The sequence below is a fragment of the Schistocerca nitens genome, chromosome 8, assembly GCF_023898315.1.
Source record: "Schistocerca nitens isolate TAMUIC-IGC-003100 chromosome 8, iqSchNite1.1, whole genome shotgun sequence".
NCBI lineage: Eukaryota > Metazoa > Arthropoda > Insecta > Orthoptera > Acrididae > Schistocerca > Schistocerca nitens.
The window spans coordinates 23,692,501-23,709,539 of NC_064621.1; the positions used below are offsets into that span (position 1 = coordinate 23,692,501).

General features: G+C 47.7%; 34 non-coding genes across 34 annotated transcripts; all 34 read left to right on the plus strand.

Annotated features, from left to right (window-relative positions):
• The first annotated feature begins 103 nt into the window (after positions 1-103).
• On the plus strand, positions 104-176 carry Trnak-cuu (transfer RNA lysine (anticodon CUU)). The gene has a single exon. It is a non-coding gene; the product is annotated as a tRNA-Lys (tRNA).
• A 321-nt stretch (positions 177-497) lies between these two features.
• On the plus strand, positions 498-569 carry Trnat-agu (transfer RNA threonine (anticodon AGU)). The gene has a single exon. It is a non-coding gene; the product is annotated as a tRNA-Thr (tRNA).
• Positions 570-1,105: 536 nt separating this feature from the next.
• Positions 1,106-1,178, plus strand: Trnar-ucg (transfer RNA arginine (anticodon UCG)). Its single transcript has one exon. It is a non-coding gene; the product is annotated as a tRNA-Arg (tRNA).
• Positions 1,179-1,617: 439 nt separating this feature from the next.
• Trnak-cuu (transfer RNA lysine (anticodon CUU)) lies at positions 1,618-1,690 on the plus strand. The gene has a single exon. It is a non-coding gene; the product is annotated as a tRNA-Lys (tRNA).
• Positions 1,691-2,011: 321 nt separating this feature from the next.
• On the plus strand, positions 2,012-2,083 carry Trnat-agu (transfer RNA threonine (anticodon AGU)). The gene has a single exon. It is a non-coding gene; the product is annotated as a tRNA-Thr (tRNA).
• Positions 2,084-2,619: 536 nt separating this feature from the next.
• Trnar-ucg (transfer RNA arginine (anticodon UCG)) lies at positions 2,620-2,692 on the plus strand. The gene has a single exon. It is a non-coding gene; the product is annotated as a tRNA-Arg (tRNA).
• A 439-nt stretch (positions 2,693-3,131) lies between these two features.
• Trnak-cuu (transfer RNA lysine (anticodon CUU)) lies at positions 3,132-3,204 on the plus strand. The gene has a single exon. It is a non-coding gene; the product is annotated as a tRNA-Lys (tRNA).
• A 321-nt stretch (positions 3,205-3,525) lies between these two features.
• Positions 3,526-3,597, plus strand: Trnat-agu (transfer RNA threonine (anticodon AGU)). The gene has a single exon. It is a non-coding gene; the product is annotated as a tRNA-Thr (tRNA).
• Positions 3,598-4,136: 539 nt separating this feature from the next.
• Trnar-ucg (transfer RNA arginine (anticodon UCG)) lies at positions 4,137-4,209 on the plus strand. The gene has a single exon. It is a non-coding gene; the product is annotated as a tRNA-Arg (tRNA).
• Positions 4,210-4,648: 439 nt separating this feature from the next.
• Positions 4,649-4,721, plus strand: Trnak-cuu (transfer RNA lysine (anticodon CUU)). The gene has a single exon. It is a non-coding gene; the product is annotated as a tRNA-Lys (tRNA).
• A 321-nt stretch (positions 4,722-5,042) lies between these two features.
• Trnat-agu (transfer RNA threonine (anticodon AGU)) lies at positions 5,043-5,114 on the plus strand. Its single transcript has one exon. It is a non-coding gene; the product is annotated as a tRNA-Thr (tRNA).
• Positions 5,115-5,665: 551 nt separating this feature from the next.
• On the plus strand, positions 5,666-5,738 carry Trnar-ucg (transfer RNA arginine (anticodon UCG)). The gene has a single exon. It is a non-coding gene; the product is annotated as a tRNA-Arg (tRNA).
• Positions 5,739-6,177: 439 nt separating this feature from the next.
• On the plus strand, positions 6,178-6,250 carry Trnak-cuu (transfer RNA lysine (anticodon CUU)). The gene has a single exon. It is a non-coding gene; the product is annotated as a tRNA-Lys (tRNA).
• Positions 6,251-6,571: 321 nt separating this feature from the next.
• On the plus strand, positions 6,572-6,643 carry Trnat-agu (transfer RNA threonine (anticodon AGU)). The gene has a single exon. It is a non-coding gene; the product is annotated as a tRNA-Thr (tRNA).
• A 536-nt stretch (positions 6,644-7,179) lies between these two features.
• On the plus strand, positions 7,180-7,252 carry Trnar-ucg (transfer RNA arginine (anticodon UCG)). The gene has a single exon. It is a non-coding gene; the product is annotated as a tRNA-Arg (tRNA).
• A 439-nt stretch (positions 7,253-7,691) lies between these two features.
• On the plus strand, positions 7,692-7,764 carry Trnak-cuu (transfer RNA lysine (anticodon CUU)). The gene has a single exon. It is a non-coding gene; the product is annotated as a tRNA-Lys (tRNA).
• A 321-nt stretch (positions 7,765-8,085) lies between these two features.
• Positions 8,086-8,157, plus strand: Trnat-agu (transfer RNA threonine (anticodon AGU)). The gene has a single exon. It is a non-coding gene; the product is annotated as a tRNA-Thr (tRNA).
• A 536-nt stretch (positions 8,158-8,693) lies between these two features.
• Positions 8,694-8,766, plus strand: Trnar-ucg (transfer RNA arginine (anticodon UCG)). The gene has a single exon. It is a non-coding gene; the product is annotated as a tRNA-Arg (tRNA).
• Positions 8,767-9,205: 439 nt separating this feature from the next.
• Trnak-cuu (transfer RNA lysine (anticodon CUU)) lies at positions 9,206-9,278 on the plus strand. Its single transcript has one exon. It is a non-coding gene; the product is annotated as a tRNA-Lys (tRNA).
• Positions 9,279-9,599: 321 nt separating this feature from the next.
• On the plus strand, positions 9,600-9,671 carry Trnat-agu (transfer RNA threonine (anticodon AGU)). The gene has a single exon. It is a non-coding gene; the product is annotated as a tRNA-Thr (tRNA).
• A 536-nt stretch (positions 9,672-10,207) lies between these two features.
• On the plus strand, positions 10,208-10,280 carry Trnar-ucg (transfer RNA arginine (anticodon UCG)). The gene has a single exon. It is a non-coding gene; the product is annotated as a tRNA-Arg (tRNA).
• A 439-nt stretch (positions 10,281-10,719) lies between these two features.
• Positions 10,720-10,792, plus strand: Trnak-cuu (transfer RNA lysine (anticodon CUU)). The gene has a single exon. It is a non-coding gene; the product is annotated as a tRNA-Lys (tRNA).
• Positions 10,793-11,113: 321 nt separating this feature from the next.
• Positions 11,114-11,185, plus strand: Trnat-agu (transfer RNA threonine (anticodon AGU)). Its single transcript has one exon. It is a non-coding gene; the product is annotated as a tRNA-Thr (tRNA).
• Positions 11,186-11,721: 536 nt separating this feature from the next.
• Positions 11,722-11,794, plus strand: Trnar-ucg (transfer RNA arginine (anticodon UCG)). Its single transcript has one exon. It is a non-coding gene; the product is annotated as a tRNA-Arg (tRNA).
• Positions 11,795-12,233: 439 nt separating this feature from the next.
• On the plus strand, positions 12,234-12,306 carry Trnak-cuu (transfer RNA lysine (anticodon CUU)). Its single transcript has one exon. It is a non-coding gene; the product is annotated as a tRNA-Lys (tRNA).
• Positions 12,307-12,627: 321 nt separating this feature from the next.
• Positions 12,628-12,699, plus strand: Trnat-agu (transfer RNA threonine (anticodon AGU)). Its single transcript has one exon. It is a non-coding gene; the product is annotated as a tRNA-Thr (tRNA).
• A 536-nt stretch (positions 12,700-13,235) lies between these two features.
• On the plus strand, positions 13,236-13,308 carry Trnar-ucg (transfer RNA arginine (anticodon UCG)). Its single transcript has one exon. It is a non-coding gene; the product is annotated as a tRNA-Arg (tRNA).
• Positions 13,309-13,747: 439 nt separating this feature from the next.
• Trnak-cuu (transfer RNA lysine (anticodon CUU)) lies at positions 13,748-13,820 on the plus strand. The gene has a single exon. It is a non-coding gene; the product is annotated as a tRNA-Lys (tRNA).
• A 321-nt stretch (positions 13,821-14,141) lies between these two features.
• Positions 14,142-14,213, plus strand: Trnat-agu (transfer RNA threonine (anticodon AGU)). The gene has a single exon. It is a non-coding gene; the product is annotated as a tRNA-Thr (tRNA).
• A 551-nt stretch (positions 14,214-14,764) lies between these two features.
• Positions 14,765-14,837, plus strand: Trnar-ucg (transfer RNA arginine (anticodon UCG)). The gene has a single exon. It is a non-coding gene; the product is annotated as a tRNA-Arg (tRNA).
• Positions 14,838-15,276: 439 nt separating this feature from the next.
• Trnak-cuu (transfer RNA lysine (anticodon CUU)) lies at positions 15,277-15,349 on the plus strand. Its single transcript has one exon. It is a non-coding gene; the product is annotated as a tRNA-Lys (tRNA).
• A 321-nt stretch (positions 15,350-15,670) lies between these two features.
• Trnat-agu (transfer RNA threonine (anticodon AGU)) lies at positions 15,671-15,742 on the plus strand. Its single transcript has one exon. It is a non-coding gene; the product is annotated as a tRNA-Thr (tRNA).
• A 536-nt stretch (positions 15,743-16,278) lies between these two features.
• Trnar-ucg (transfer RNA arginine (anticodon UCG)) lies at positions 16,279-16,351 on the plus strand. Its single transcript has one exon. It is a non-coding gene; the product is annotated as a tRNA-Arg (tRNA).
• A 439-nt stretch (positions 16,352-16,790) lies between these two features.
• Positions 16,791-16,863, plus strand: Trnak-cuu (transfer RNA lysine (anticodon CUU)). Its single transcript has one exon. It is a non-coding gene; the product is annotated as a tRNA-Lys (tRNA).
• The last annotated feature ends 176 nt before the right edge of the window (positions 16,864-17,039 follow it).

Below are 17,039 nucleotides of genomic sequence, written 5' to 3' on the forward strand. Positions count from 1 at the left end.
TAGCTCATTTGTGGCAGCAGGAAATAAGCTGTAGTCAAAAGGATCTTCCATAGATGGTCGCAGGTCCCATCAGTATTGTATGGCTCGTAAAGCATTGTGTGGAGCCCGGCTAGCTCAGTCGGTAGAGCATGAGACTCTTAATCTCAGGGTCGTGGGTTCGAGCCCCACGCTGGGCGGCGCAAAATTTTGTGTCTACGCGGATGCAACCTGCGCCCCTCTCGTGAGCCTTGCGTAATGAACGTAACGGGTTACGACGATGCCTAGCTTCTTATGAATATCAGAGGAATGGTATTTGAAGCTGAAAGTAACTCTGAAATGAAATAAATGTGTTGTTTTGGAATTTTAGGTGTACATCGATATCGTGTGAGATGTGTAGGAAAGCAGCAGCTGTGGTAGCTAAATGCAAATAATGGTCGCTAATGCGGTGCGTTTCCAGCTGAAGATCTCCGATTCACTAGTCCATAAGAACAAAGTACCCGAAAAGCGCGCTAGGAGGCGCCTCCTTAGCTCAGTGGCAGAGCGCTGGTCTAGTAAACCAGAGGTCGTGAGTTCGATCCTCACAGGAGGCAAATGAATTTTGTAAAAGCCCCTCCCACCGTGGCCCTTTCGAAAAAAGCGGTCAAGGATGAAACAAATTATAAATGGGTGCGGTATTTAAGAAATGCTCTCGCAAATGAATAGTGCGAATGGTGCTATTAAAGTAGGCACCAGAAACTGCTGCTTTTGGGAGTCTCCGGAGAATGCCGACGTGAAATACTTAGTTCTTGTGATGTATTTTCTACCCCTGATAGAGACCCTCGCGGTTGTCGTCGTCGTCGGCGCCGCCGCCGCTTTGGTAATAGCGGCAACTCGCCATTGTATCTCATAGGGTGAGGTACGTTCTACAACCGACTGAGATGGCACTAAGCGATTGAAGCTGATTTGCAAGCTCTTGTTTGATGAGCGTCATAAGGGCTTGAATGTAACTTGCGATGGGACACAGCAAGAAGTAGCGTCGCATTTTTAGTACTGAAATTGGAGAATTGCGTCAAAGATGGTAAATTCATTCCGGGAAGTGCACAAATGGCGATAATGAGGTGTGTTTGGGGAAGCGTATTGCGCCAGTGACCGTGTGGCCTAATGGATAAGGCGTCGGACTTCGGATCCGAAGATTGCAGGTTCGAATCCTGTCACGGTCGAGTTTTTCCAGTTCTGCAAAAGATGCATGCTGTTTTACTGTGTTGTTTGAGTACTACAAAACTAGTTGAAAGTTGCTGCTGTCCGCTTCCTGGCTGCAAACCGGCGTCTACCTGAAGCTCAAGCAAGACAAGGGTGATCTGTAGCGAAATTTTCGGCACAGTGCCGTTCAGGAGAGTTTTTGTTGGAACTACTGCGTCTGATTCAGGGCCCAAGAGCTACGCCACAGGCGTCTGCGCACAGTCGAGCATGTGTGTTGAATAATGGTGCTGATAGCCACGTATCATTTGAAGCAGATTTGATGCCTTTCGGAGACAATTTTTCATTGAATAGGATTGTAGCTCATTTGTGGCAGCAGGAAATAAGCTGTAGTCAAAAGGATCTTCCATAGATGGTCGCAGGTCCCATCAGTATTGTATGGCTCGTAAAGCATTGTGTGGAGCCCGGCTAGCTCAGTCGGTAGAGCATGAGACTCTTAATCTCAGGGTCGTGGGTTCGAGCCCCACGCTGGGCGGCGCAAAATTTTGTGTCTACGCGGATGCAACCTGCGCCCCTCTCGTGAGCCTTGCGTAATGAACGTAACGGGTTACGACGATGCCTAGCTTCTTATGAATATCAGAGGAATGGTATTTGAAGCTGAAAGTATCTCTGAAATGAAATAAATGTGTTGTTTTGGAATTTTAGGTGTACATCGATATCGTGTGAGATGTGTAGGAAAGCAGCAGCTGTGGTAGCTAAATGCAAATAATGGTCGCTAATGCGGTGCGTTTCCAGCTGAAGATCTCCGATTCACTAGTCCATAAGAACAAAGTACCCGAAAAGCGCGCTAGGAGGCGCCTCCTTAGCTCAGTGGCAGAGCGCTGGTCTAGTAAACCAGAGGTCGTGAGTTCGATCCTCACAGGAGGCAAATGAATTTTGTAAAAGCCCCTCCCACCGTGGCCCTTTCGAAAAAAGCGGTCAAGGATGAAACAAATTATAAATGGGTGCGGTATTTAAGAAATGCTCTCGCAAATGAATAGTGCGAATGGTGCTATTAAAGTAGGCACCAGAAACTGCTGCTTTTGGGAGTCTCCGGAGAATGCCGACGTGAAATACTTAGTTCTTGTGATGTATTTTCTACCCCTGATAGAGACCGTCGCGGTTGTCGTCGTCGTCGGCGCCGCCGCCGCTTTGGTAATAGCGGCAACTCGCCATTGTATCTCATAGGGTGAGGTACGTTCTACAACCGACTGAGATGGCACTAAGCGATTGAAGCTGATTTGCAAGCTCTTGTTTGATGAGCGTCATAAGGGCTTGAATGTAACTTGCGATGGGACACAGCAAGAAGTAGCGTCGCATTTTTAGTACTGAAATTGGAGAATTGCGTCAAAGATGGTAAATTCATTCCGGGAAGTGCACAAATGGCGATAATGAGGTGTGTTTGGGGAAGCGTATTGCGCCAGTGACCGTGTGGCCTAATGGATAAGGCGTCGGACTTCGGATCCGAAGATTGCAGGTTCGAATCCTGTCACGGTCGAGTTTTTCCAGTTCTGCAAAAGATGCATGCTGTTTTACTGTGTTGTTTGAGTACTACAAAACTAGTTGAAAGTTGCTGCTGTCCGCTTCCTGGCTGCAAACCGGCGTCTACCTGAAGCTCAAGCAAGACAAGGGTGATCTGTAGCGAAATTTTCGGCACAGTGCCGTTCAGGAGAGTTTTTGTTGGAACTACTGCGTCTGATTCAGGGCCCAAGAGCTACGCCACAGGCGTCTGCGCACAGTCGAGCATGTGTGTTGAATAATGGTGCTGATAGCCACGTATCATTTGAAGCAGATTTGATGCCTTTCGGAGACAATTTTTCATTGAATAGGATTGTAGCTCATTTGTGGCAGCAGGAAATAAGCTGTAGTCAAAAGGATCTTCCATAGATGGTCGCAGGTCCCATCAGTATTGTATGGCTCGTAAAGCATTGTGTGGAGCCCGGCTAGCTCAGTCGGTAGAGCATGAGACTCTTAATCTCAGGGTCGTGGGTTCGAGCCCCACGCTGGGCGGCGCAAAATTTTGTGTCTACGCGGATGCAACCTGCGCCCCTCTCGTGAGCCTTGCGTAATGAACGTAACGGGTTACGACGATGCCTAGCTTCTTATGAATATCAGAGGAATGGTATTTGAAGCTGAAAGTAACTCTGAAATGAAATAAATGTGTTGTTTTGGAATTTTAGGTGTACATCGATATCGTGTGAGATGTGTAGGAAAGCAGCAGCTGTGGTAGCTAAATGCAAATAATGGTCGCTAATGCGGTGCGTTTCCAGCTGAAGATCTCCGATTCACTAGTCCATAAGAACAAAGTACCCGAAAAGCGCGCTAGGAGGCGCCTCCTTAGCTCAGTGGCAGAGCGCTGGTCTAGTAAACCAGAGGTCGTGAGTTCGATCCTCACAGGAGGCAAATGAATTTTGTAAAAGCCCCTCCCACCGTGGCCCTTTCGAAAAAAGCGGTCAAGGATGAAACAAATTATAAATGGGTGCGGTATTTAAGAAATGCTCTCGCAAATGAATAGTGCGAATGGTGCTATTAAAGTAGGCACCAGAAACTGCTGCTTTTGGGAGTCTCCGGAGAATGCCGACGTGAAATACTTAGTTCTTGTGATGTATTTTCTACCCCTGATAGAGACCCTCGCGGTTGTCGTCGTCGTCGTCGGCGCCGCCGCCGCTTTGGTAATAGCGGCAACTCGCCATTGTATCTCATAGGGTGAGGTACGTTCTACAACCGACTGAGATGGCACTAAGCGATTGAAGCTGATTTGCAAGCTCTTGTTTGATGAGCGTCATAAGGGCTTGAATGTAACTTGCGATGGGACACAGCAAGAAGTAGCGTCGCATTTTTAGTACTGAAATTGGAGAATTGCGTCAAAGATGGTAAATTCATTCCGGGAAGTGCACAAATGGCGATAATGAGGTGTGTTTGGGGAAGCGTATTGCGCCAGTGACCGTGTGGCCTAATGGATAAGGCGTCGGACTTCGGATCCGAAGATTGCAGGTTCGAATCCTGTCACGGTCGAGTTTTTCCAGTTCTGCAAAAGATGCATGCTGTTTTACTGTGTTGTTTGAGTACTACAAAACTAGTTGAAAGTTGCTGCTGTCCGCTTCCTGGCTGCAAACCGGCGTCTACCTGAAGCTCAAGCAAGACAAGGGTGATCTGTAGCGAAATTTTCGGCACAGTGCCGTTCAGGAGAGTTTTTGTTGGAACTACTGCGTCTGATTCAGGGCCCAAGAGCTACGCCACAGGCGTCTGCGCACAGTCGAGCATGTGTGTTGAATAATGGTGCTGATAGCCACGTATCATTTGAAGCAGATTTGATGCCTTTCGGAGACAATTTTTCATTGAATAGGATTGTAGCTCATTTGTGGCAGCAGGAAATAAGCTGTAGTCAAAAGGATCTTCCATAGATGGTCGCAGGTCCCATCAGTATTGTATGGCTCGTAAAGCATTGTGTGGAGCCCGGCTAGCTCAGTCGGTAGAGCATGAGACTCTTAATCTCAGGGTCGTGGGTTCGAGCCCCACGCTGGGCGGCGCAAAATTTTGTGTCTACGCGGATGCAACCTGCGCCCCTCTCGTGAGCCTTGCGTAATGAACGTAACGGGTTACGACGATGCCTAGCTTCTTATGAATATCAGAGGAATGGTATTTGAAGCTGAAAGTAACTCTGAAATGAAATAAATGTGTTGTTTTGGAATTTTAGGTGTACATCGATATCGTGTGAGATGTGTAGGAAAGCAGCAGCTGTGGTAGCTAAATGCAAATAATGGTCGCTAATGCGGTGCGTTTCCAGCTGAAGATCTCCGATTCACTAGTCCATAAGAACAAAGTACCCGAAAAGCGCGCTAGGAGGCGCCTCCTTAGCTCAGTGGCAGAGCGCTGGTCTAGTAAACCAGAGGTCGTGAGTTCGATCCTCACAGGAGGCAAATGAATTTTGTAAAAGCCCCTCCCACCGTGGCCCTTTCGAAAAAAGCGGTCAAGGATGAAACAAATTATAAATGGGTGCGGTATTTAAGAAATGCTCTCGCAAATGAATAGTGCGAATGGTGCTATTAAAGTAGGCACCAGAAACTGCTGCTTTTGGGAGTCTCCGGAGAATGCCGACGTGAAATACTTAGTTCTTGTGATGTATTTTCTACCCCTGATAGAGACCCTCGCGGTTGTCGTCGTCGTCGTTGTCGTCGTCGTCGGCGCCGCCGCCGCTTTGGTAATAGCGGCAACTCGCCATTGTATCTCATAGGGTGAGGTACGTTCTACAACCGACTGAGATGGCACTAAGCGATTGAAGCTGATTTGCAAGCTCTTGTTTGATGAGCGTCATAAGGGCTTGAATGTAACTTGCGATGGGACACAGCAAGAAGTAGCGTCGCATTTTTAGTACTGAAATTGGAGAATTGCGTCAAAGATGGTAAATTCATTCCGGGAAGTGCACAAATGGCGATAATGAGGTGTGTTTGGGGAAGCGTATTGCGCCAGTGACCGTGTGGCCTAATGGATAAGGCGTCGGACTTCGGATCCGAAGATTGCAGGTTCGAATCCTGTCACGGTCGAGTTTTTCCAGTTCTGCAAAAGATGCATGCTGTTTTACTGTGTTGTTTGAGTACTACAAAACTAGTTGAAAGTTGCTGCTGTCCGCTTCCTGGCTGCAAACCGGCGTCTACCTGAAGCTCAAGCAAGACAAGGGTGATCTGTAGCGAAATTTTCGGCACAGTGCCGTTCAGGAGAGTTTTTGTTGGAACTACTGCGTCTGATTCAGGGCCCAAGAGCTACGCCACAGGCGTCTGCGCACAGTCGAGCATGTGTGTTGAATAATGGTGCTGATAGCCACGTATCATTTGAAGCAGATTTGATGCCTTTCGGAGACAATTTTTCATTGAATAGGATTGTAGCTCATTTGTGGCAGCAGGAAATAAGCTGTAGTCAAAAGGATCTTCCATAGATGGTCGCAGGTCCCATCAGTATTGTATGGCTCGTAAAGCATTGTGTGGAGCCCGGCTAGCTCAGTCGGTAGAGCATGAGACTCTTAATCTCAGGGTCGTGGGTTCGAGCCCCACGCTGGGCGGCGCAAAATTTTGTGTCTACGCGGATGCAACCTGCGCCCCTCTCGTGAGCCTTGCGTAATGAACGTAACGGGTTACGACGATGCCTAGCTTCTTATGAATATCAGAGGAATGGTATTTGAAGCTGAAAGTAACTCTGAAATGAAATAAATGTGTTGTTTTGGAATTTTAGGTGTACATCGATATCGTGTGAGATGTGTAGGAAAGCAGCAGCTGTGGTAGCTAAATGCAAATAATGGTCGCTAATGCGGTGCGTTTCCAGCTGAAGATCTCCGATTCACTAGTCCATAAGAACAAAGTACCCGAAAAGCGCGCTAGGAGGCGCCTCCTTAGCTCAGTGGCAGAGCGCTGGTCTAGTAAACCAGAGGTCGTGAGTTCGATCCTCACAGGAGGCAAATGAATTTTGTAAAAGCCCCTCCCACCGTGGCCCTTTCGAAAAAAGCGGTCAAGGATGAAACAAATTATAAATGGGTGCGGTATTTAAGAAATGCTCTCGCAAATGAATAGTGCGAATGGTGCTATTAAAGTAGGCACCAGAAACTGCTGCTTTTGGGAGTCTCCGGAGAATGCCGACGTGAAATACTTAGTTCTTGTGATGTATTTTCTACCCCTGATAGAGACCCTCGCGGTTGTCGTCGTCGTCGGCGCCGCCGCCGCTTTGGTAATAGCGGCAACTCGCCATTGTATCTCATAGGGTGAGGTACGTTCTACAACCGACTGAGATGGCACTAAGCGATTGAAGCTGATTTGCAAGCTCTTGTTTGATGAGCGTCATAAGGGCTTGAATGTAACTTGCGATGGGACACAGCAAGAAGTAGCGTCGCATTTTTAGTACTGAAATTGGAGAATTGCGTCAAAGATGGTAAATTCATTCCGGGAAGTGCACAAATGGCGATAATGAGGTGTGTTTGGGGAAGCGTATTGCGCCAGTGACCGTGTGGCCTAATGGATAAGGCGTCGGACTTCGGATCCGAAGATTGCAGGTTCGAATCCTGTCACGGTCGAGTTTTTCCAGTTCTGCAAAAGATGCATGCTGTTTTACTGTGTTGTTTGAGTACTACAAAACTAGTTGAAAGTTGCTGCTGTCCGCTTCCTGGCTGCAAACCGGCGTCTACCTGAAGCTCAAGCAAGACAAGGGTGATCTGTAGCGAAATTTTCGGCACAGTGCCGTTCAGGAGAGTTTTTGTTGGAACTACTGCGTCTGATTCAGGGCCCAAGAGCTACGCCACAGGCGTCTGCGCACAGTCGAGCATGTGTGTTGAATAATGGTGCTGATAGCCACGTATCATTTGAAGCAGATTTGATGCCTTTCGGAGACAATTTTTCATTGAATAGGATTGTAGCTCATTTGTGGCAGCAGGAAATAAGCTGTAGTCAAAAGGATCTTCCATAGATGGTCGCAGGTCCCATCAGTATTGTATGGCTCGTAAAGCATTGTGTGGAGCCCGGCTAGCTCAGTCGGTAGAGCATGAGACTCTTAATCTCAGGGTCGTGGGTTCGAGCCCCACGCTGGGCGGCGCAAAATTTTGTGTCTACGCGGATGCAACCTGCGCCCCTCTCGTGAGCCTTGCGTAATGAACGTAACGGGTTACGACGATGCCTAGCTTCTTATGAATATCAGAGGAATGGTATTTGAAGCTGAAAGTATCTCTGAAATGAAATAAATGTGTTGTTTTGGAATTTTAGGTGTACATCGATATCGTGTGAGATGTGTAGGAAAGCAGCAGCTGTGGTAGCTAAATGCAAATAATGGTCGCTAATGCGGTGCGTTTCCAGCTGAAGATCTCCGATTCACTAGTCCATAAGAACAAAGTACCCGAAAAGCGCGCTAGGAGGCGCCTCCTTAGCTCAGTGGCAGAGCGCTGGTCTAGTAAACCAGAGGTCGTGAGTTCGATCCTCACAGGAGGCAAATGAATTTTGTAAAAGCCCCTCCCACCGTGGCCCTTTCGAAAAAAGCGGTCAAGGATGAAACAAATTATAAATGGGTGCGGTATTTAAGAAATGCTCTCGCAAATGAATAGTGCGAATGGTGCTATTAAAGTAGGCACCAGAAACTGCTGCTTTTGGGAGTCTCCGGAGAATGCCGACGTGAAATACTTAGTTCTTGTGATGTATTTTCTACCCCTGATAGAGACCGTCGCGGTTGTCGTCGTCGTCGGCGCCGCCGCCGCTTTGGTAATAGCGGCAACTCGCCATTGTATCTCATAGGGTGAGGTACGTTCTACAACCGACTGAGATGGCACTAAGCGATTGAAGCTGATTTGCAAGCTCTTGTTTGATGAGCGTCATAAGGGCTTGAATGTAACTTGCGATGGGACACAGCAAGAAGTAGCGTCGCATTTTTAGTACTGAAATTGGAGAATTGCGTCAAAGATGGTAAATTCATTCCGGGAAGTGCACAAATGGCGATAATGAGGTGTGTTTGGGGAAGCGTATTGCGCCAGTGACCGTGTGGCCTAATGGATAAGGCGTCGGACTTCGGATCCGAAGATTGCAGGTTCGAATCCTGTCACGGTCGAGTTTTTCCAGTTCTGCAAAAGATGCATGCTGTTTTACTGTGTTGTTTGAGTACTACAAAACTAGTTGAAAGTTGCTGCTGTCCGCTTCCTGGCTGCAAACCGGCGTCTACCTGAAGCTCAAGCAAGACAAGGGTGATCTGTAGCGAAATTTTCGGCACAGTGCCGTTCAGGAGAGTTTTTGTTGGAACTACTGCGTCTGATTCAGGGCCCAAGAGCTACGCCACAGGCGTCTGCGCACAGTCGAGCATGTGTGTTGAATAATGGTGCTGATAGCCACGTATCATTTGAAGCAGATTTGATGCCTTTCGGAGACAATTTTTCATTGAATAGGATTGTAGCTCATTTGTGGCAGCAGGAAATAAGCTGTAGTCAAAAGGATCTTCCATAGATGGTCGCAGGTCCCATCAGTATTGTATGGCTCGTAAAGCATTGTGTGGAGCCCGGCTAGCTCAGTCGGTAGAGCATGAGACTCTTAATCTCAGGGTCGTGGGTTCGAGCCCCACGCTGGGCGGCGCAAAATTTTGTGTCTACGCGGATGCAACCTGCGCCCCTCTCGTGAGCCTTGCGTAATGAACGTAACGGGTTACGACGATGCCTAGCTTCTTATGAATATCAGAGGAATGGTATTTGAAGCTGAAAGTAACTCTGAAATGAAATAAATGTGTTGTTTTGGAATTTTAGGTGTACATCGATATCGTGTGAGATGTGTAGGAAAGCAGCAGCTGTGGTAGCTAAATGCAAATAATGGTCGCTAATGCGGTGCGTTTCCAGCTGAAGATCTCCGATTCACTAGTCCATAAGAACAAAGTACCCGAAAAGCGCGCTAGGAGGCGCCTCCTTAGCTCAGTGGCAGAGCGCTGGTCTAGTAAACCAGAGGTCGTGAGTTCGATCCTCACAGGAGGCAAATGAATTTTGTAAAAGCCCCTCCCACCGTGGCCCTTTCGAAAAAAGCGGTCAAGGATGAAACAAATTATAAATGGGTGCGGTATTTAAGAAATGCTCTCGCAAATGAATAGTGCGAATGGTGCTATTAAAGTAGGCACCAGAAACTGCTGCTTTTGGGAGTCTCCGGAGAATGCCGACGTGAAATACTTAGTTCTTGTGATGTATTTTCTACCCCTGATAGAGACCCTCGCGGTTGTCGTCGTCGTCGGCGCCGCCGCCGCTTTGGTAATAGCGGCAACTCGCCATTGTATCTCATAGGGTGAGGTACGTTCTACAACCGACTGAGATGGCACTAAGCGATTGAAGCTGATTTGCAAGCTCTTGTTTGATGAGCGTCATAAGGGCTTGAATGTAACTTGCGATGGGACACAGCAAGAAGTAGCGTCGCATTTTTAGTACTGAAATTGGAGAATTGCGTCAAAGATGGTAAATTCATTCCGGGAAGTGCACAAATGGCGATAATGAGGTGTGTTTGGGGAAGCGTATTGCGCCAGTGACCGTGTGGCCTAATGGATAAGGCGTCGGACTTCGGATCCGAAGATTGCAGGTTCGAATCCTGTCACGGTCGAGTTTTTCCAGTTCTGCAAAAGATGCATGCTGTTTTACTGTGTTGTTTGAGTACTACAAAACTAGTTGAAAGTTGCTGCTGTCCGCTTCCTGGCTGCAAACCGGCGTCTACCTGAAGCTCAAGCAAGACAAGGGTGATCTGTAGCGAAATTTTCGGCACAGTGCCGTTCAGGAGAGTTTTTGTTGGAACTACTGCGTCTGATTCAGGGCCCAAGAGCTACGCCACAGGCGTCTGCGCACAGTCGAGCATGTGTGTTGAATAATGGTGCTGATAGCCACGTATCATTTGAAGCAGATTTGATGCCTTTCGGAGACAATTTTTCATTGAATAGGATTGTAGCTCATTTGTGGCAGCAGGAAATAAGCTGTAGTCAAAAGGATCTTCCATAGATGGTCGCAGGTCCCATCAGTATTGTATGGCTCGTAAAGCATTGTGTGGAGCCCGGCTAGCTCAGTCGGTAGAGCATGAGACTCTTAATCTCAGGGTCGTGGGTTCGAGCCCCACGCTGGGCGGCGCAAAATTTTGTGTCTACGCGGATGCAACCTGCGCCCCTCTCGTGAGCCTTGCGTAATGAACGTAACGGGTTACGACGATGCCTAGCTTCTTATGAATATCAGAGGAATGGTAACTGAAGCTGAAAGTAACTCTGAAATGAAATAAATGTGTTGTTTTGGAATTTTAGGTGTACATCGATATCGTGTGAGATGTGTAGGAAAGCAGCAGCTGTGGTAGCTAAATGCAAATAATGGTCGCTAATGCGGTGCGTTTCCAGCTGAAGATCTCCGATTCACTAGTCCATAAGAACAAAGTACCCGAAAAGCGCGCTAGGAGGCGCCTCCTTAGCTCAGTGGCAGAGCGCTGGTCTAGTAAACCAGAGGTCGTGAGTTCGATCCTCACAGGAGGCAAATGAATTTTGTAAAAGCCCCTCCCACCGTGGCCCTTTCGAAAAAAGCGGTCAAGGATGAAACAAATTATAAATGGGTGCGGTATTTAAGAAATGCTCTCGCAAATGAATAGTGCGAATGGTGCTATTAAAGTAGGCACCAGAAACTGCTGCTTTTGGGAGTCTCCGGAGAATGCCGACGTGAAATACTTAGTTCTTGTGATGTATTTTCTACCCCTGATAGAGACCGTCGCGGTTGTCGTCGTCGTCGGCGCCGCCGCCGCTTTGGTAATAGCGGCAACTCGCCATTGTATCTCATAGGGTGAGGTACGTTCTACAACCGACTGAGATGGCACTAAGCGATTGAAGCTGATTTGCAAGCTCTTGTTTGATGAGCGTCATAAGGGCTTGAATGTAACTTGCGATGGGACACAGCAAGAAGTAGCGTCGCATTTTTAGTACTGAAATTGGAGAATTGCGTCAAAGATGGTAAATTCATTCCGGGAAGTGCACAAATGGCGATAATGAGGTGTGTTTGGGGAAGCGTATTGCGCCAGTGACCGTGTGGCCTAATGGATAAGGCGTCGGACTTCGGATCCGAAGATTGCAGGTTCGAATCCTGTCACGGTCGAGTTTTTCCAGTTCTGCAAAAGATGCATGCTGTTTTACTGTGTTGTTTGAGTACTACAAAACTAGTTGAAAGTTGCTGCTGTCCGCTTCCTGGCTGCAAACCGGCGTCTACCTGAAGCTCAAGCAAGACAAGGGTGATCTGTAGCGAAATTTTCGGCACAGTGCCGTTCAGGAGAGTTTTTGTTGGAACTACTGCGTCTGATTCAGGGCCCAAGAGCTACGCCACAGGCGTCTGCGCACAGTCGAGCATGTGTGTTGAATAATGGTGCTGATAGCCACGTATCATTTGAAGCAGATTTGATGCCTTTCGGAGACAATTTTTCATTGAATAGGATTGTAGCTCATTTGTGGCAGCAGGAAATAAGCTGTAGTCAAAAGGATCTTCCATAGATGGTCGCAGGTCCCATCAGTATTGTATGGCTCGTAAAGCATTGTGTGGAGCCCGGCTAGCTCAGTCGGTAGAGCATGAGACTCTTAATCTCAGGGTCGTGGGTTCGAGCCCCACGCTGGGCGGCGCAAAATTTTGTGTCTACGCGGATGCAACCTGCGCCCCTCTCGTGAGCCTTGCGTAATGAACGTAACGGGTTACGACGATGCCTAGCTTCTTATGAATATCAGAGGAATGGTATTTGAAGCTGAAAGTATCTCTGAAATGAAATAAATGTGTTGTTTTGGAATTTTAGGTGTACATCGATATCGTGTGAGATGTGTAGGAAAGCAGCAGCTGTGGTAGCTAAATGCAAATAATGGTCGCTAATGCGGTGCGTTTCCAGCTGAAGATCTCCGATTCACTAGTCCATAAGAACAAAGTACCCGAAAAGCGCGCTAGGAGGCGCCTCCTTAGCTCAGTGGCAGAGCGCTGGTCTAGTAAACCAGAGGTCGTGAGTTCGATCCTCACAGGAGGCAAACGAATTTTGTAAAAGCCCCTCCCACCGTGGCCCTTTCGAAAAAAGCGGTCAAGGATGAAACAAATTATAAATGGGTGCGGTATTTAAGAAATGCTCTCGCAAATGAATAGTGCGAATGGTGCTATTAAAGTAGGCACCAGAAACTGCTGCTTTTGGGAGTCTCCGGAGAATGCCGACGTGAAATACTTAGTTCTTGTGATGTATTTTCTACCCCTGATAGAGACCGTCGCGGTTGTCGTCGTCGTCGGCGCCGCCGCCGCTTTGGTAATAGCGGCAACTCGCCATTGTATCTCATAGGGTGAGGTACGTTCTACAACCGACTGAGATGGCACTAAGCGATTGAAGCTGATTTGCAAGCTCTTGTTTGATGAGCGTCATAAGGGCTTGAATGTAACTTGCGATGGGACACAGCAAGAAGTAGCGTCGCATTTTTAGTACTGAAATTGGAGAATTGCGTCAAAGATGGTAAATTCATTCCGGGAAGTGCACAAATGGCGATAATGAGGTGTGTTTGGGGAAGCGTATTGCGCCAGTGACCGTGTGGCCTAATGGATAAGGCGTCGGACTTCGGATCCGAAGATTGCAGGTTCGAATCCTGTCACGGTCGAGTTTTTCCAGTTCTGCAAAAGATGCATGCTGTTTTACTGTGTTGTTTGAGTACTACAAAACTAGTTGAAAGTTGCTGCTGTCCGCTTCCTGGCTGCAAACCGGCGTCTACCTGAAGCTCAAGCAAGACAAGGGTGATCTGTAGCGAAATTTTCGGCACAGTGCCGTTCAGGAGAGTTTTTGTTGGAACTACTGCGTCTGATTCAGGGCCCAAGAGCTACGCCACAGGCGTCTGCGCACAGTCGAGCATGTGTGTTGAATAATGGTGCTGATAGCCACGTATCATTTGAAGCAGATTTGATGCCTTTCGGAGACAATTTTTCATTGAATAGGATTGTAGCTCATTTGTGGCAGCAGGAAATAAGCTGTAGTCAAAAGGATCTTCCATAGATGGTCGCAGGTCCCATCAGTATTGTATGGCTCGTAAAGCATTGTGTGGAGCCCGGCTAGCTCAGTCGGTAGAGCATGAGACTCTTAATCTCAGGGTCGTGGGTTCGAGCCCCACGCTGGGCGGCGCAAAATTTTGTGTCTACGCGGATGCAACCTGCGCCCCTCTCGTGAGCCTTGCGTAATGAACGTAACGGGTTACGACGATGCCTAGCTTCTTATGAATATCAGAGGAATGGTAACTGAAGCTGAAAGTAACTCTGAAATGAAATAAATGTGTTGTTTTGGAATTTTAGGTGTACATCGATATCGTGTGAGATGTGTAGGAAAGCAGCAGCTGTGGTAGCTAAATGCAAATAATGGTCGCTAATGCGGTGCGTTTCCAGCTGAAGATCTCCGATTCACTAGTCCATAAGAACAAAGTACCCGAAAAGCGCGCTAGGAGGCGCCTCCTTAGCTCAGTGGCAGAGCGCTGGTCTAGTAAACCAGAGGTCGTGAGTTCGATCCTCACAGGAGGCAAATGAATTTTGTAAAAGCCCCTCCCACCGTGGCCCTTTCGAAAAAAGCGGTCAAGGATGAAACAAATTATAAATGGGTGCGGTATTTAAGAAATGCTCTCGCAAATGAATAGTGCGAATGGTGCTATTAAAGTAGGCACCAGAAACTGCTGCTTTTGGGAGTCTCCGGAGAATGCCGACGTGAAATACTTAGTTCTTGTGATGTATTTTCTACCCCTGATAGAGACCCTCGCGGTTGTCGTCGTCGTCGTCGTCGTCGTCGTCGGCGCCGCCGCCGCTTTGGTAATAGCGGCAACTCGCCATTGTATCTCATAGGGTGAGGTACCTTCTGCAACCGACTGAGATGGCACTAAGCGATTGAAGCTGATTTGCACGCTCTTGTTTGATGAGCGTCATAAGGGCTTGAATGTAACTTGCGATGGGACACAGCAAGAAGTAGCGTCGCATTTTTAGTACTGAAATTGGAGAATTGCGTCAAAGATGGTAAATTCATTCCGGGAAGTGCACAAATGGCGATAATGAGGTGTGTTTGGGGAAGCGTATTGCGCCAGTGACCGTGTGGCCTAATGGATAAGGCGTCGGACTTCGGATCCGAAGATTGCAGGTTCGAATCCTGTCACGGTCGAGTTTTTCCAGTTCTGCAAAAGATGCATGCTGTTTTACTGTGTTGTTTGAGTACTACAAAACTAGTTGAAAGTTGCTGCTGTCCGCTTCCTGGCTGCAAACCGGCGTCTACCTGAAGCTCAAGCAAGACAAGGGTGATCTGTAGCGAAATTTTCGGCACAGTGCCGTTCAGGAGAGTTTTTGTTGGAACTACTGCGTCTGATTCAGGGCCCAAGAGCTACGCCACAGGCGTCTGCGCACAGTCGAGCATGTGTGTTGAATAATGGTGCTGATAGCCACGTATCATTTGAAGCAGATTTGATGCCTTTCGGAGACAATTTTTCATTGAATAGGATTGTAGCTCATTTGTGGCAGCAGGAAATAAGCTGTAGTCAAAAGGATCTTCCATAGATGGTCGCAGGTCCCATCAGTATTGTATGGCTCGTAAAGCATTGTGTGGAGCCCGGCTAGCTCAGTCGGTAGAGCATGAGACTCTTAATCTCAGGGTCGTGGGTTCGAGCCCCACGCTGGGCGGCGCAAAATTTTGTGTCTACGCGGATGCAACCTGCGCCCCTCTCGTGAGCCTTGCGTAATGAACGTAACGGGTTACGACGATGCCTAGCTTCTTATGAATATCAGAGGAATGGTATTTGAAGCTGAAAGTATCTCTGAAATGAAATAAATGTGTTGTTTTGGAATTTTAGGTGTACATCGATATCGTGTGAGATGTGTAGGAAAGCAGCAGCTGTGGTAGCTAAATGCAAATAATGGTCGCTAATGCGGTGCGTTTCCAGCTGAAGATCTCCGATTCACTAGTCCATAAGAACAAAGTACCCGAAAAGCGCGCTAGGAGGCGCCTCCTTAGCTCAGTGGCAGAGCGCTGGTCTAGTAAACCAGAGGTCGTGAGTTCGATCCTCACAGGAGGCAAATGAATTTTGTAAAAGCCCCTCCCACCGTGGCCCTTTCGAAAAAAGCGGTCAAGGATGAAACAAATTATAAATGGGTGCGGTATTTAAGAAATGCTCTCGCAAATGAATAGTGCGAATGGTGCTATTAAAGTAGGCACCAGAAACTGCTGCTTTTGGGAGTCTCCGGAGAATGCCGACGTGAAATACTTAGTTCTTGTGATGTATTTTCTACCCCTGATAGAGACCGTCGCGGTTGTCGTCGTCGTCGGCGCCGCCGCCGCTTTGGTAATAGCGGCAACTCGCCATTGTATCTCATAGGGTGAGGTACGTTCTACAACCGACTGAGATGGCACTAAGCGATTGAAGCTGATTTGCAAGCTCTTGTTTGATGAGCGTCATAAGGGCTTGAATGTAACTTGCGATGGGACACAGCAAGAAGTAGCGTCGCATTTTTAGTACTGAAATTGGAGAATTGCGTCAAAGATGGTAAATTCATTCCGGGAAGTGCACAAATGGCGATAATGAGGTGTGTTTGGGGAAGCGTATTGCGCCAGTGACCGTGTGGCCTAATGGATAAGGCGTCGGACTTCGGATCCGAAGATTGCAGGTTCGAATCCTGTCACGGTCGAGTTTTTCCAGTTCTGCAAAAGATGCATGCTGTTTTACTGTGTTGTTTGAGTACTACAAAACTAGTTGAAAGTTGCTGCTGTCCGCTTCCTGGCTGCAAACCGGCGTCTACCTGAAGCTCAAGCAAGACAAGGGTGATCTGTAGCGAAATTTTCGGCACAGTGCCGTTCAGGAGAGTTTTTGTTGGAACTACTGCGTCTGATTCAGGGCCCAAGAGCTACGCCACAGGCGTCTGCGCACAGTCGAGCATGTGTGTTGAATAATGGTGCTGATAGCCACGTATCATTTGAAGCAGATTTGATGCCTTTCGGAGACAATTTTTCATTGAATAGGATTGTAGCTCATTTGTGGCAGCAGGAAATAAGCTGTAGTCAAAAGGATCTTCCATAGATGGTCGCAGGTCCCATCAGTATTGTATGGCTCGTAAAGCATTGTGTGGAGCCCGGCTAGCTCAGTCGGTAGAGCATGAGACTCTTAATCTCAGGGTCGTGGGTTCGAGCCCCACGCTGGGCGGCGCAAAATTTTGTGTCTACGCGGATGCAACCTGCGCCCCTCTCGTGAGCCTTGCGTAATGAACGTAACGGGTTACGACGATGCCTAGCTTCTTATGAATATCAGAGGAATGGTAACTGAAGCTGAAAGTAACTCTGAAATGAAATAAATGTGTTGTTTTGGAATTTTAGGTGTAC